Source organism: Cervus elaphus, chromosome 6 (genome assembly GCF_910594005.1).
Source record: "Cervus elaphus chromosome 6, mCerEla1.1, whole genome shotgun sequence".
Lineage (NCBI taxonomy): Eukaryota > Metazoa > Chordata > Mammalia > Artiodactyla > Cervidae > Cervus > Cervus elaphus.
This window is the reverse complement of record NC_057820.1, coordinates 14,177,697-14,192,814: the sequence shown is the minus strand read 5'-3', so window position 1 is coordinate 14,192,814 and position 15,118 is coordinate 14,177,697. Positions and strand designations below refer to the sequence as shown.

The following is a 15,118-nucleotide window of genomic DNA, read 5'->3' as shown; positions in this document are numbered from 1 at the left end:
GACATCCATCATGTGATCCTGTCCCTCTGGCCTTGCAGGTTCAGAACTCAAAGGAGATGCCATCTGTCTATGACCTGCTTGTGCTGACCACCATCCCAGGACTCAGTTACCAGTATTATGTCATCAAGCCCAGCAGGAGGGCCAAGGAGGACACTCAGGAGAATGAGGCCATGATGGCCAACACCAAGCAGTTTGGCCGCAGGCCCAGGAGACATGACTCAAGCGTGGTCAGGCGCCTGGTGCACGTGGAGAATGACTGCTACACCGTGTACCTGGACAAGGACAGCAACCTGATGGACAGCATCTGGGAGAGGTGAGGTGCAGCCATTGCTGCCTCTGAGGCCAGGAGGGTCCTGGGAGCTGGGCAGGTAATACCCCACCTGCCTCTTCATTTCCTCACTGGCATGGCAAGGATGTGATGGTCGTGAAGATCCTTGCTGTGTAGCCAGCTTCACTTCTAGGTTGTGTGAGTCTAGGCTGGGCCACAAAAGCAACCAGGACCCACAGGATCCAGCATGAGAGGTCAGCAGAGGGTGTGGGGGAGCAGCAGAAATGGGGTACAACCCCAGCACATGTGAGCCTCTTTCCTTGGTCAGGCAGGGAAAGGGGAAGCCTGCAGGCCGGCTTTGGGCTCCGTCATCACTCAGGCCCCACGCCCCTTCTGGAATGCCCTGAAGGGCCGGCTCCAGCTCCCCATCCCTTTCTGCCCACCCATGGGTGCCCCACGCCCAAGCCACATTCCTGCACAGCCCTTCCCAGGAGCATCCTGCTGTCCATCTGCCTGACCCCGGTGTGTCTTCAGGTGCTTTGGGCTCAGGTGAGGGAAGGTGTGCTTCTTACTGGGCTCCCTCACCCCCCAGGAAGGGTACAGCCAGCACCTGCCACACAGCCAGAGAGGGAAGCCTGTTGGAATAGACAGAGGGTGGCTGAGAGGAGGCTTGGCAGGGACGAGACCCCCAGAGCCAGGCCTGCGGCCTTGAAGTCTGGAGGGAATCCGTGGGTCAGACGAGCGGATAGTGGTTCCTTAGAAGGATCTGCCTGTGCAAAAGCCTGAGGGGGGCAGCAACTATGTGCACAGACCACCCCAGGCCCAGTTTGCTGGAGGAGGGCCTTTGTTCTTTCATATATGACAAGCGTGTTGATATATTTCACATAGCATACAAGTCACCATGTTACACCATACGTGTCTGTGCTGTTTCCTGTTTTCACAGAGGTGTGCAGGAAACTCCAGTTTTCAGATATTTCCATCACCTCCAAAAAGAATCCCCATAGTCCCCACTTCCACCTCCCCCAGGGCCCTGGCTATTGGAATCTCCTTTCTGTCTCTCCGGATTTGCCTCTGTGGGCATTTCCTGCAATGGCATCACACCACCTGGGATCCTTTGGAGACTGGTTTCTCTCATATAGCATCACATTTCCAAGATTCACCCACAGGGCAGCATGGATGAGAACCTCATTCCTCTTGAGGGCTCAGTAATGTTGCATCGACAGATATGCCACCCAGCTTCTACAGAGGTCACTTCTGTTCACTCCTGGTTCCAGGCTGGTGTGTGTATAGAGGCTTGTGAGCCTGGCTCCCATCAGAGGGTTGGGCCATTAACAAGAGAATAACGCTCTTTTCTCTTTCCCACCACTGCAGGCAGAATAACCAAACCATACAAGTGACCCAGCAGTTCATGGAGTATGAGGTGAATGGTGATGAGGATCAGGGACCCATTTCCGATAACTATGTGTTTACATCCAATGAAACCGCGAAGCCAGTGTGGGAGACTGTGGGAATGATCGTCCAGGGCGAGCTCGTGACTGAGATCCGGCAATACTTCTACAGTGAGGCCGGCCCCTCTGGTTGTGCCCAGCGCCGGTGGGTGCTCGTGGGCAGGTGAATGCGGAAATGTCTCTGCTCCAGACACCCAGCTCCTGGACCTGTGCTCACACGTGGCCCTTCCTCAATGAAAGTTCGGTGCAGACATGAGATGGTCCAGCCTCTGCAGTCCCGGCTGGGCTTGCCTGTGCTGTATCATCTTGCTGGCATCTAAGTCCAGAGGTGGGACAGTAGCCCGTGGTGGTAATGACGTTACACACCAGAGCAGTTCTTGTGTTTTCATTAACAGAAGAGAAACAAGCCACCCAGGCCTGGCCAGATGCTCTGTGCCTTCAGGGAAGGGGGGCTCCTCCTGTTTTTTGTCCAAGAAGCCCCTCTGCCCACGGAAGGAGGGAGGGGGGAAACAGGAGGAGATGAAGGTAGGGAAGGACGAGGGACTGGCATCCGGAAGTCTCCCCCAGCTTGACGTATCTCTTCCGCTCCTCCTCCAGAACGGGGAATGACAGTGACCCCACGTACACCATCTACTCCCGGCTGGCCCGCGGGCCCCCGGGCGCTGACGGGGAGCTGCTGTGTCATCGCCTAGAGCAGGAGTACAGGGTGGGCCCCTTGGAGCTGAACTGCGAGGCCATCTTGAGGACCAGCACCAATCTCAACACCGGCCGGGTCCTCTACTCCGACAACAATGGGTACCAGATGCAGCGCAGAGCCTACAAGGAGTACAAGGCGAACACCATCGCTCGGGTACGTCCTGTGGTGCCTCATGGGAGCAGTGACCACAGACCTGAGAGGCAGCCTCTCTCCAGAGGCTGGAGACACCCCTTTAGCTCCAGCAGCAGAGGCTTCCAGAGCATCTCCCAGAACCTCTGTCGCCCACGTGTGCCGTTAGGGGCTGAGACCCAGGCTTGTTCAGACCTGGGGTCAGAGCTCTGGGCCCCCACATATGAGGAAAGTCCCTGAGGTCCACTGTGGGCACGGCGTGTCCTCTTCTGTCAGATGACTGACCCGCTGGGATTGCTCTGAGGATGAAGCAGATGCAGGTGCCTGTCCAGGCCTGGGCGGCTGTGACCCTCCTTTGCTGCTCTTAGGCGGGCTACTGCCTGGTTGCCTGGGAAACGTGAGCACAGGCTGATTTCTGCAATCAGTCCAGCTCTGAGATGCTCTGACCCCAGCAGCGTGATCTGGGACAAGTCCCTCGGCCTCCCTGGGCCTCGGTGCTCTCCTGGGAAAGGGGGTAACCTCCCCCCAGCACTGTGTGATCAGCTGGGATGATCCAGGAGCAGTGCCAGGCTGGGCACCTTGTGAGCCTCAATCCAAGTTAGTTCTTCCTCCTTCCAGTGGAGAATGTGGCCCCTCCCTGCTCTGCCTTTCTTGAGTTTCTGGTCCCTCTCATCCCTGTTGGCTGGTTCTCACCCCCTGTGGCCTGGGCTCCAGAGAGTCCAAGGCCCTCGGCACAGGACATGTTGCTCCAACAGAGCAAAGGGTGTGGACTGTGTGACCGCTTTCCAGCCCAAGCTTGAGCCCTTTACTATCGGGCAACCATTAGCCTATCTCAGACTGGACTGACACCCAAGCCTTCATTCCCTTCCTGCCACAGTTTCTCAGGGGTGGTTTGGGAGCCCCTTTTACAGGTGGGTAAACTGAGGTGATGGACAGGGAGGCCTGGCGTGCTGTGGTTCATGGGGTCGCAAAGAGTTGGACACGACTGAGCGACTGAACTGGACTGAACTGAACTGAAACTGAGGCTTGGGCAGCCTGAGTCCCCCAGCTCATAAGGTCAAGAAGCAGTGGAGCTGGATTTGAATCCCAGGGCGTCCATCTCACAAGTCAGAGCCCCTCCCTGCTACTACCAGGGCCGCCCTGAGCTGCCACTGTGCCTGTGGGGAGGCTGGTGGGGGCCTGAGGGAGATGCCTGATCAGGTGGCCCACCCGGCCATGACCATGACCATGACCACCCGTCTGGCAATATTTCTGTCCACAGAATTACTACCCCATGACTCAGTCGGCCTTCATCCAGGACAGGCAGAGCAGGCTGGTGCTGCTGTCGGAGCAGGCGCACGGCGTCTCCAGTCAAGGGAGCGGGCAGATGGAGGTAGGAGGAGGCCCCTCTGGTCACCACGGGCCCGCCAGGGGCCAGGCGGGGCCTGTCAGATGACTCTTCCCCGCAGGTCATGCTCCATCAGCGGTTGTGGAACAACAAACAAGGGAACTCATCGGACGACCTCACACTGAACGACACCTCGGTTGTCCACCCGGTGCTCTGGCTCCTGCTGGGACCCCGGACCCTCACCAGGGACCTCGGCCCGAGGAGCGGGGTGGCGCTGCAGCACAGGCCCGTCGTGCTGATTCCAGACCTGAGCGGTAAGAGGGCCTCCTTTTGGAGCATCTGTCATCCCTGCCCCGGGGTGAGCCGACCTGGCCAGGGATGGAAATCAGCTGGTGCCCCCATGAATCTGAGCTACTTTGGGGCAGGAGGGGACCTCAGGAACCTCAGATTCAAGTCTTTCATTTTAAATATGGACAAACTGAGGTTCAAAGAGGTTCAATGATTTAAGATCATACAGCTAGTAAGTGTAGATTTGGGACTCACCCGTATCGCTCTGTACATCTTTTCCCTGATTCTCCTCCATTTTCTCCCCTGATGCACCTTTCTCTTTCTTAATATGACGTATATCATCAAGTTATTTCAAGACTTCTTTATTTAAAAGAAGAGTTTTATCTAAATCCAGATATTCTGTCAACAGGTGAGGGTGATTCTAATTCCATGTTCTGATTTGCAAGGTATATGAGTTGTCTCCACTGAGACTTCTGTAGATAAACATCCCTACAGTTTGATATCTTTATTGAAATAGGTGAACATGAAATGCATTAAACAATGACTCCATTTAAAGATGCTGCTATGGAGAAGTCTTTAAAGACCTAAATACAATATATGGGTTGATCATTCTCACTACAGGCATACCTCAATTTATATGCTTCCCTTTACAGAGCTTTGAAGATATTGCTTTTTTTTTAACAAATTGAAGATTTGTGACAACTGTGCATGGAGCAAGTCCATCTGCACTGTTCTTCCAATAGTATTTGCTCAGTTCACATCCATGTGTCACATTTTTCTAATTCTTAAAATATCTCAAACTTTTTCATTATTATTATATTTATTATGGGGACCTGGAATTAATAACCTTTGATACTGTTATTGTGAAAAGATTACAACCCAAAGAAAACTCAGAGGAGATATTATCGTTTTTAGTCAGTTCATTTCAGTCACTCAGTCGTGTCTGACTCCTTGCGACCCCATGGACTGCAGCACGCCAGGCCTCCCTGTCCATCACCAACTCCCGGAGTTTACTCAAATGCATGTCCATAGAGTCGGTGATGCCATCCAACCATCTCATTCTCTGTTGTCCCCTTCTCTTCCTTCCTTCAATCTTTCCCAGCATCAGGGTCTTTTCCAATGAGTTGGTTCTTTGCATCAGGTGGCCAAAGTATTGGAGCTTCAGTTTCAGCATCAGTCCATCCAATGAATATTCAGTCCACCTTTAGGGTGGACTGGTTGGAACTCCTTGCAGTCCAAGGGACTCTCAAGAGTCTTCTCCAAAACCACAGTTCAAAACCGTCAATTCTTCAGCACTCAGTTTTCTTTAAAGTCCAACTCTCACATCCATACATGATTCCTGAAAAAATGATAGCTTTGATTAGATGGACCTTTGTTGGCAAAGTAATGTCTCTGCTTTTTAATATGCTGTCTAGGTTGGTCATAACTTTTCTTCCGAGGAGTATGCGTCTTTTAATTTAATGGGTGCAGTCACCATCTACAGTGATTTTAGAGCCCAAGAAAATAAAGTCTCACTGTTTCCACTGTTTCCCATCTATTTCCCATGAAGTGATGGGACCAGATGCCATGAGCTTAGTTTTCTGAATGTTGAGTTTTTTTTTAACCTTATGCTTATTGCAGCTTTATTTATAATTGTCAAAAGCTGGAAACAATTAAGATGTCCTTCAGTGGGTGAATTAATAAATAAACTGGTACATGCAGGTAATGGAATATTATTCAGTGCTAAAAACAAGCTATTAAGCCATGAAAATATATGTAGGCAATAAATATGCATATTGCTAAATAAAGGAAGCAAATCTGAAAACACTACACACTGTAGGATTCCAACCAGATGACATTCTAGAAAGGAAACTATAAGAAGATCTGGGTTGAGGAGGGAAGGATGAATGGACAGAGCGCAGAAAATTTTTAGGGCAGTGAAAATACTTTGTATGATATTATAATAATGGGTACATGTTATTATACATTTTCCCAAATTCATAGAATATGTAAACACCAGGAGTAAAATGTAATGTACAGACTGATTATGTACACATAATTAGTATGTGTCAGTGTGGATTCATCAGTTTAACAAAGGTACTGGTCTGGTTCGGTTCAGTTCAGTTCAGTCGCTTAGTCATGTCCGACTCTTTGCTACCCCACAGACTGCAGCACACCAGGCTTCACTGTATATCGCCAACTCCTGGATGAATGTTGAGTTTTAAGGCAACTTTTTCACTCTCTTCTTTCACTTTCATCAAGAGGCTCTTTAGGTCTTTGCTTTCTGCCATAAGTGTGGTGTCATCTGCATATCTGAGGTTATTGATATTTCTCCCGGCAATCTTGATTCTAGCTTGTGTTTCATCCAGTCCAGCATTTCTCATGATGTTCTCTGCAAATAAGTTAAACAAGCAGGGTGACAATATACATCCTTGACGTACTCCTTTCCCGATTTGGAACCAGTCTGTTATTCCATGTCCAGTTCTAACTGTTGCTTCTTGAACTGCATATAGATTTCTATATGAGGTAGGAAGTAGGTCAGGTGGTCTGGTATTCCCATCTCTTGAAGAATTTTCCAGTTTTTTGTGATCCACACAGTCAAATTTTAAAAATAAGTTTTATACATTTTTTAGACATAATGGTATTACACACTTAATAGACTATAATACAGTGTAAATGTAAATTTTATACAGACTGGAAAATCAAGAAATTTGTGACTGGCTTTATTGCAATATTTACTTTATTGCAGTGGTTGGAGCCAAACCCACAATTTTCCAAGTTTTTCCTGTAATCATTCAACTGTTTTGAGTTTCTATTCGGTTGAAGGAGGTTTAATTAGGATGTGCTTTTAAGATTCTCCTTCTTTGAGTTTTATGTGTTCCCTAGTGGCTCAGATGATAAAGAATATGCCTGCAGTGTGGGAGACCTGGGTTTGATCCCTGGGTCAGGAAGATCCCCTGGAGAAGGGAATTGCAGCCCACTCCAGTATTCTTTCCTGGAGAATCCCATGGACAGAGGAGCCTGGTGGACTACAGTCCACGAGGTCTCAAAAAGTCAAACACGACTGAATGATGAACACTTTCACTTTTCAGTTTGTTTGAGTTTTAGGCCAAACCTTCCCAGGGCATTAGCAGGCAGGTGGACTGTAGCTGGCTCATTTGAGTCATTTACTGACGGCCTGTTGCATGCTACAAGTTGTACCCGCGTTAGAGCCAGACCCTCCCCTGAAGGATTCTTCAGGGGCTGTCCTGGGGAACCAAATCATGCGGATACAGGTTTAGGATGGAGAGACAGTGCTGCCGAAGAGAGGGCCTGGTGCCCTGTAGGTCTGGTGGAGGTTGCCCTGACACCAAGTGGAGTTCAGCAGTCAACTTCAAGGGAAATCAGCTGATGCTCTCTTGTGGCCGTAAAGAGGCAGCCAGGCCCAGAGAAGCTCCTGGGATGAAGAGAGGAGCTGGAGAAGAGGGCAGGGCAGGAGGGAGGCACGGCAGCTCAGGGCCTCTCGGGAGCAGGTGTTCATGTCCATCTCTCCCAGGACTGGCAAGAGCTGCCGGCCCGGCCACCTCCAGGTCCAGGGACAGCTTCCAAGGAGAGGGGACATGATGGGCCAGCAGAGTGGGGTCTGCTCCTAGGTCAGTCAGTGGTTCCTTCCTGGCAGCTGGGAGCCATTCCCGCAAAGCAGATGTTGCCATGGTGAGCAAGTTCCATGGCTGTGGCCAGCTCCATCCATGGGTCCCACTCTGGGCTCCTCTGGTGGCACATGAGAGAGACTGAAGCTGATCTGTCTGAGCCACAAGGAGATGTTATTAAGAGGCCAATGCACCCCAGAGAGGGGCTGGGGTGTAATTGTGCCTTGGGTGCTGCACCCTTCATGAAACCACTCCTCTTCCTTCCGTCGCTTGAGCTTCCCTCTGTCTGCAGACAGACCTTCTTTCTCCTCCAGTCTGGGACCTGGTTGGGAACAGCTCTAGGGCTGTGGGTCTCCCCTACCCAAAAGGAATTGAGACTCAGGTCCCAAAAGCAGAGATCCTAGGGAAAGAATCTGGTCCTGATCAAATCACATGATCCAAGCCTGACCAATCACTGTGGCCTGAGGTATTGTGAGGCGCCAGCAACTCTAGCCGGAGCCCAGAGTTGAACAGAGCGATTGCTAGAAAGAGGAGAGCTGAGGTCCCTCTGAGCGGAGATAGCAATAGATGACAAACAAGGGGAGCTGACATCCCAGACCTTGAACAGCAAAGAGAGATCTAAGCTAACTTCCTGTGTGATCTCGAAGAAATGAAGTTCCCTCTCTGGGCCTTGTCTCTTCATTTGTAATTTTAAATGGCCACACTGGAGATTCAAGGTGGTTTGAGGCATTTTCAACAACAGATGCTTCAGGCTGCCTGTGGTGTGGGTCACAGGTGGGAGGGGTGTGAGACTGAATGAAATGGGTGACTTGCTGTGCAGAGCTCTGAATGCCAGGAGGAAACGTTTGGCCCAAACCCTCTCCTTCCATCCATCTGCCTTGCAGAGACAGCTGGGATTCACCCTCACCCCCAGCAGCAAGAGGCTATGACGCTGCCCCCAAGCACCCACCTGCAGATCCTCAGCACCCCAGGCTGGACGTACAACTCAAACCACACGAAGCACGTGCAGAATCTTCGGAAAGGTGAGGCAGGTGTTCAGGCGTCCAGACTCACTCCGTCATCACATGTCAACCAGGTCCTCGAGCCCCTCACCAGACAAAGGCGCTCTCCCCAGAGTCATCCAGGCTTTGTGAGGTCACCCGGTTTCCCTATCTGCCAAATGAGGAGATGGAGGCCCACTGAGAGGCAGGTCACTCAGCAAGCCAGGGACAGGTGGGCCTGGATGCCATCTAGACCGCAATGACCGTGTACAGAGGGGAGCCCCCAGCAGGGCATCTGGGAGGACCTCCTGGTAGAGGAAGCAACTGCCAGGAAGCAGCTCATCATATTGTCAAAGCCCCCAGTGCTCCTTATCTGCCCCTTCACGCTCTTGCCAATAAAGTTCCATCTAGTCAAAGCTATGGTTTTTCCAGCAGTCATGTATGGATGGGAGAGTTGGGCTGTAAAGAAAGCTGAGCGCCGAAGAATTGATGCTTTTGAACTGTGGTGTTGGAGAAAACTCTTGAGAGTCCCTTGGACTGCAAGGAGATCCAACCAGTCCACCCTAAAGGAAATCAGTCCTGAATATTCATTGGAAGGACTGATGCCGAAGTTGAAACTCTAATACTTTGGCCACCTGAGGAAAAGAACCAGCTCATTTGAAAAGACCCTGATGCTGGGAAAGATTGAAGGCAGGAGGAGAAGGGGACGACAGAGGATGAGATGGTTGGATGGCATCACTGACTCAATGGACATGGGTTTGGATGGACCCCGGGAGTTGGTGATGAACAGGGAGGCCTGGTGTGCTGCAGTCCATGGGGTCGCAAAGAGTCAGACATGACTGAGCGACTGAACTACTATTTACATTCTGAGCATCTCAAAAGTGGGGCTGACCATGCCTCAGCCACCACCCCCCACCCCCTTTTCCCAAGACCCTCTGAGGGCTGGCACACTCCAGTGTAAGGTCTGCAGGATGACAAGCAAGAGGGAAAGGAAGAGGCAGAGGTCAAATACCATCTTTGTGGCTAATAAAGTGGGCATTGGAGGCTGTGACTCAATCCTGCAGACAGGTGACTTCCTAACACTGACCTCTAGGGCGTTGCTCCATGTGTCACAGAAGAGAAGGGGGGAACCCCTGGCATGGTAGAGCCTGCCCTATAGACCTGTGTGTGTTGCCAAGCCCACTGAGAGCATGCCTCATGGAGGCAGCTTGTACCTAAGAGGAGGAAAAGGGGCTGGACCAAGCAAATCCTTTCTCCTAAAGAGAAGTGAGTTGGGGCCAACTCTGGGGAGCATCAGTGGGTGGTGTGAGGGTCCCCTGCCTCCCTAGACCATTAGAATCCCAAATCTCAATCACCATCTTCATCACAACCATATCTTCATCATCATCACCATCAACACCATAATCACCACCACCATCATCGCATCATCCTTTTAGGGAGCCAGAAGACCTTGTCTGTTTCTAGAGCTGCAATCTGTAAGCACCTCAACTAGGAAGGCAGAGAAGAGGTTTTGCAAGCCTCCTATGCTGCAGTAACAAGGAACCCAAATTCTCGCAGTCCAAAGAGAACACAAGGTTATTTTGCCCTTATGCCATATATCCGGGGGTGGGGGGCGGTCAGCAGGGAAGTCCTTCTCATGTGGCCATCAGGGACCCAGCAGATGGATGCAGTATTACAACCCATGCTTCCTCATCTCAGAGGCGGGAAAAAGCTTTGCTCATGGTTGGGTCAGCCTTGGGCTTGTGAAGGAGATCCTTCACAGGGGCCAAGACAGAGAGTGTGTTCCAGAGAACTGGAAGGTTGTAGGACAGGACCAATGATGATCATAAAGTGAATGAGAACGAAGACTTTCCAGACATTGGCATCTGTCCCTGTGTGGGTGGTGGGAAGCCTTAACATTGCCTGAGTCTGGGTTGGAATTCTCCCTCCTCCTTCTTCCTCCCATACCAGCTGTGTGGCCTCGGGCAAGTGCCCACCCCTCTCTGAGCTCTGGTTTCTTTGGTGTCAAGCAAGCACCATGTTAGCTGCTTCTTAGGGAGGTTGAAGATGTGAACAGGAGGTGTAAAGTACCAGGCACGGTCAGGGGTCCTTACTGCCACCTTCCTTCTGCCCCCAAGACAATCAAGGAGATGCCAAGGCAGAGCTCCACCAAGTCCTGCTGCGGCTCCACCATCTGTTCCAGGTGGACGAGGACAGTCTGTGCTGTCCAGTCTCAGCCTGTGACGGTGAATCTGCAGGTACCCTGCCCCACCCCGCGTCCTGCTCCCAGATCACTGAGTCAGGATGCACAAGCAGATGCACACAAGGCTGGCAAAGCCCAAGTGTGACGATCCTGACACAGATGCCACCTTGGCAAAGACATGCATCAGGACTGTCATGAAAGGGAGTGAGGGTCGGTGTCGGGGGGCATCAGGGCACCCCTCCGCCACTTCCTCTCTCTTCCTGGTCTTCTTGATTTTTCAGTGATTCCAACATGCATGTGTTTTGTTTGTTTTCTCCTTTATTCTCGTGGTAAATCGTTATGAAAAGGGAAAGCGTTTGTTGCTCAGTCGTGTCTGACTCTTTGCGACCCCACGGACTGTAGCCCGCCAGGCTCCTCTGTCCATGGGATTCTCCAGGCAAGAATACAGGAGTGGGTTGCCATGCCCTCCTCCAGGGGATCTTCCCAACCCAGTGATCGAACCCAGGACTGCTGAATTGCAGGCAGATTCTTTACCATTACCAGGGGACACTAAATCTTTTTATACAACACAAATAGCATTGAGTGATCAAAAAAAAGAAAGAAAGAAAGAAGGAAATTTTGAACAGACTTCCTGGTAGGTGATCAGAGTCACACAGTCCAAGGTGAAAGTCCAGGCATCTCTGCTGGGTGTCTAGACCTCTGGGCTCTGAGCCTCAGTCTCCTCATCTGTAAATAGGGAGGTCAGAGTCTTTGTCCACAGGGATGCTGAGAGGTTTTGGGTGATGGTGTACACATAGGTGCCTGGCACTCTGGGGGCGGATGGATATCTCTGTGCCCAGACTCCAACCTCTGTCCTCCTTCCCCTCTGGACCCCAACATCACCCTCCAACCCCAGTATCACCCTCTGACGCCCCACCCCCCACCAGATAAGGCTCTTACTGCACAGCCCAGCCACATCCTTTCCGCAGAAGATACTTGAAGACACCTCATTTCTTTCCAGTCTGCACTCCTTATGGAGCTCTGAGCTCTCTACTCATCCCCTACTCACAGGGAATTTCTGTAACTCTCTCTGTTGTTGCCTTGGTTTCATTGATACCCGTGTCCTCAATGCGATCTGGGAGAATCCCAACAACCCAACCTGGAGCCAACGCTATGGTGCCTTCCCAATGTCCCCCTTTCACAGCTCTTACCATGGAGACAGGGGTGGGGGATGGTCTCTTTCCTTGGCCCACTTTCATCAGAGACAAGGCCAACTTCATCTTCCCACCCGACCTTCACCAGCGTGCTGGCTTTGCTTCTTCCTACTTGTCACTTCTTGCTCACGAGCTGGTACCAGCCTCAGAAGCAGATGTATAGGCGGGGGAGGGGGGCAGAGGGGGGATGGTAGCAGCAGCAGAGCCTCACCCTCCACGCTTTCTCCTGCCAAAGAGGGAGGAGGGAAGCACAGGGAAGCTCCTGCAGAACAACCCCCAGCCGTGAGGTCAGCAGACTGTCCTTTCCAGGGCAGGGTCAGAATGACCACCCTGCCTTCCCTCTTTGCACAGTCAATGCATTTTGGGGAAAACTGGATGGATATCCAAGATTGACTGCATCCCAGGGGCATACAGGACACCATCTGAGCATCTCCGGGAGGAGGGGCTCAGTGATGAGAGCAGTTCTAAGTGCCTGCCACCTCCTGGGCATGCTCATCCAGCTCAGCCCCCCTGGGGAGAATGCGCCTCCCTGGCCTCAGTTTCTTCATCTATTTAATGGGGCTGCTGTTCTTTATGTGGAGATTTACTCTGAGAATGACAAGCAGGAAGATGTTATGCCCTGGGCCTGGGTGTTTCCGTGCCTGCTGCTGTTTTGTCCTCTGCTCAGATCTGGGGCTGGGTGCTCATCCTTCCCCGTGTTCCTGTCCTGCAGTCCGCACTGCGGGGTCTGGGTTCCGTGGTATCCATGGAGGAGCGCTCTCTCACAGGGACCTGGGACGTGAGCACACTGCACTGCTGGAGATGGCCAACTCAGGAAACTTGCCACCTCAGAGGTTTGTGCATCCCTGGTTCAGGCCGCCCCCTACCCCGGGATTCCCTTCCTGCCCCTCACCTGGGCTCGGGAGCTGGACAGAGCTGGCTCAGATCCCAACTCTGCCCCCTAAGGCCTGTGTGACCTTGAACACGCTGCTCTCCTCTGAGTCTAAGCCTTCTTGAATCTACCACAGTAGGTTAAGGAAGGGTTCAGTTCAATCTCCACTTGCCAGGACTCCACACAGAGAGTGTGTGTGTGTGTGTGTGTGTATGTGCACACGCACACATGCATGCACACACACCTACAGATATGTCCAAGATTACAATCCTGCCCAGAATGCAAGTGTACCCTCAGTAAGTTCTGATGTCTCCTGTGCAGTGCATTACATTGCACACCCCCCAGCTAGCTAAACAGCTTTAGCCTGATTCATGCTCTCAGTCTTTACTGTGCTGTTTCTTCTTGGAATGCCCTTGGACATCTGGACAACTCCTAATCAAGCTCCCCCAGGCTCAGGTTTGGGTCAGGTGCCTCCTTTGCTCTGTCTTTCCCCTCATTTTGATCTGACTCTTTGTCTCTTCTTTGTCTACTGCACATAACATAGTCTGGGTACATAGGTAAATACATAGTCAATATTTGATAAATGGATGAATGGAAGGGTGGTTGATAGGAAAAAAGGTTGTAAGAAAGGAAGGTAGGTAGATGGATGCTGGATGCGTGGATTATTGGGTGATGGATGGATGATGGATGGATTGACAGATGACAGGAAATAAGGAAGATGGATGAGCAATTTATGGATGGATAGAAGGAAGTGGAGGGAAGGAGAAAAGATAAAAGATGGATTGTTGAGTGGGTTGAAGTTGTATGGATGGATATGTGATGGATGAATGGATGGATGTAAGGAGGATGGATTGGTGGTGGATAGATGGATGGTTTGGTGGATGGACGATGGATGAATGGACAGAGGTTGGATAGGTGAATTAGAATGAATGTATGTATGATTAGACAAAGAGATAGATGAATGGTTGGACTGAAGGATGGATGGATGAATGGATAGATGGGTTTCATCCCAAGGGTGAAGCATGAAAGCCAGGGTGTATCAGGAAGAGTGTTGTGGGCGGATGCTGGAAAGAGGCAACCTGGGAAAGCAGGTGGCTCCGAGGGGCAACGCTGGACAGATCATCTCTGTCCTCTCAGACAGCTCCAGGCATCCTTCACTGTGCTCAGGGAGTTTCACCATCACCATCCATCCAAAGCAAATCTGGACGTTCTTCATTTACTTTAAAGAGAGATGAGCCCTTGGCAGATTCTGTGGCCCCAGGAAGAATAGCCAAGTGGAAGGCTGAGCAGGAACAGTGGCCGATCTGGTAGGCGAAGGCAGGAAATAGATGGATGCGGGGTGTTTGTTGTTTCTGAAATAAAAAATTGCATTAAGGATCTGTTTCTTCCCCTGCACACTAGAGCCAGCCTTCTCTCTCCCCTCCCCTCCTGTCATGAATGATACATAGATGCTCAAAATTCCTCCTCCATTCCAAGAAGCAAGACAGGAAGTTCCTTTAGAGGAACAGGAAGTTCCTCTAAAACAGCAGGAATGCCCACAGTGGTACCAAAATTCACCTGCCTGCAGGCCCTGTCGGTTCCCATCAGGATCACCAATGCTAAACATGGCCCTACTGTGTGCTGGTGCCCTCACAGGATAGACTCGGGCTGCTGACACAACTGTACCATGTCTTAACCCGTGGTCCAAGTGAGGGAGCTTCAGTAACGAGCTTGGTGTATGACCCCAGACTCCTCACCCGCACCAGGGACACACCTCCCAAGCAAGAAGGCCTCCCAGCCCAGGCCACCAAGAGATGAAAGAAAACCACACACCACATAAAATGGGGGACATTTAATATAAAAAGTATTAATGACAAGAAAACTGTAACATCCATTCTCAGGTCTGTGATCAAAGGATTAAAACCACATGTTGACCAGAAACTATCTCATGCAAATTAAAGGAAGCATTGTTCACAGTTGCCAAAAGCTGGACACCGCTCAAGTGTCCATCCGTAATACTTGGATACACCAAATCTGCCTCATGTACACAGTAGAATATTCCTCAATTACAAAAAGGAGCAAAGAATCTTGCAATCATTGTATGTAGTGAAGTACGCAGATACAGAACAACATATACTGTCCAACTAT

General features: G+C 51.0%; 1 pseudogene; it reads left to right on the top strand.

Moving 5' to 3' along the window:
• Nucleotides 1-14,226, top strand: part of LOC122696624 — a 47,463-nt pseudogene extending 33,237 nt beyond the window's left edge.
• Nucleotides 14,227-15,118: the final 892 nt, after the last annotated feature.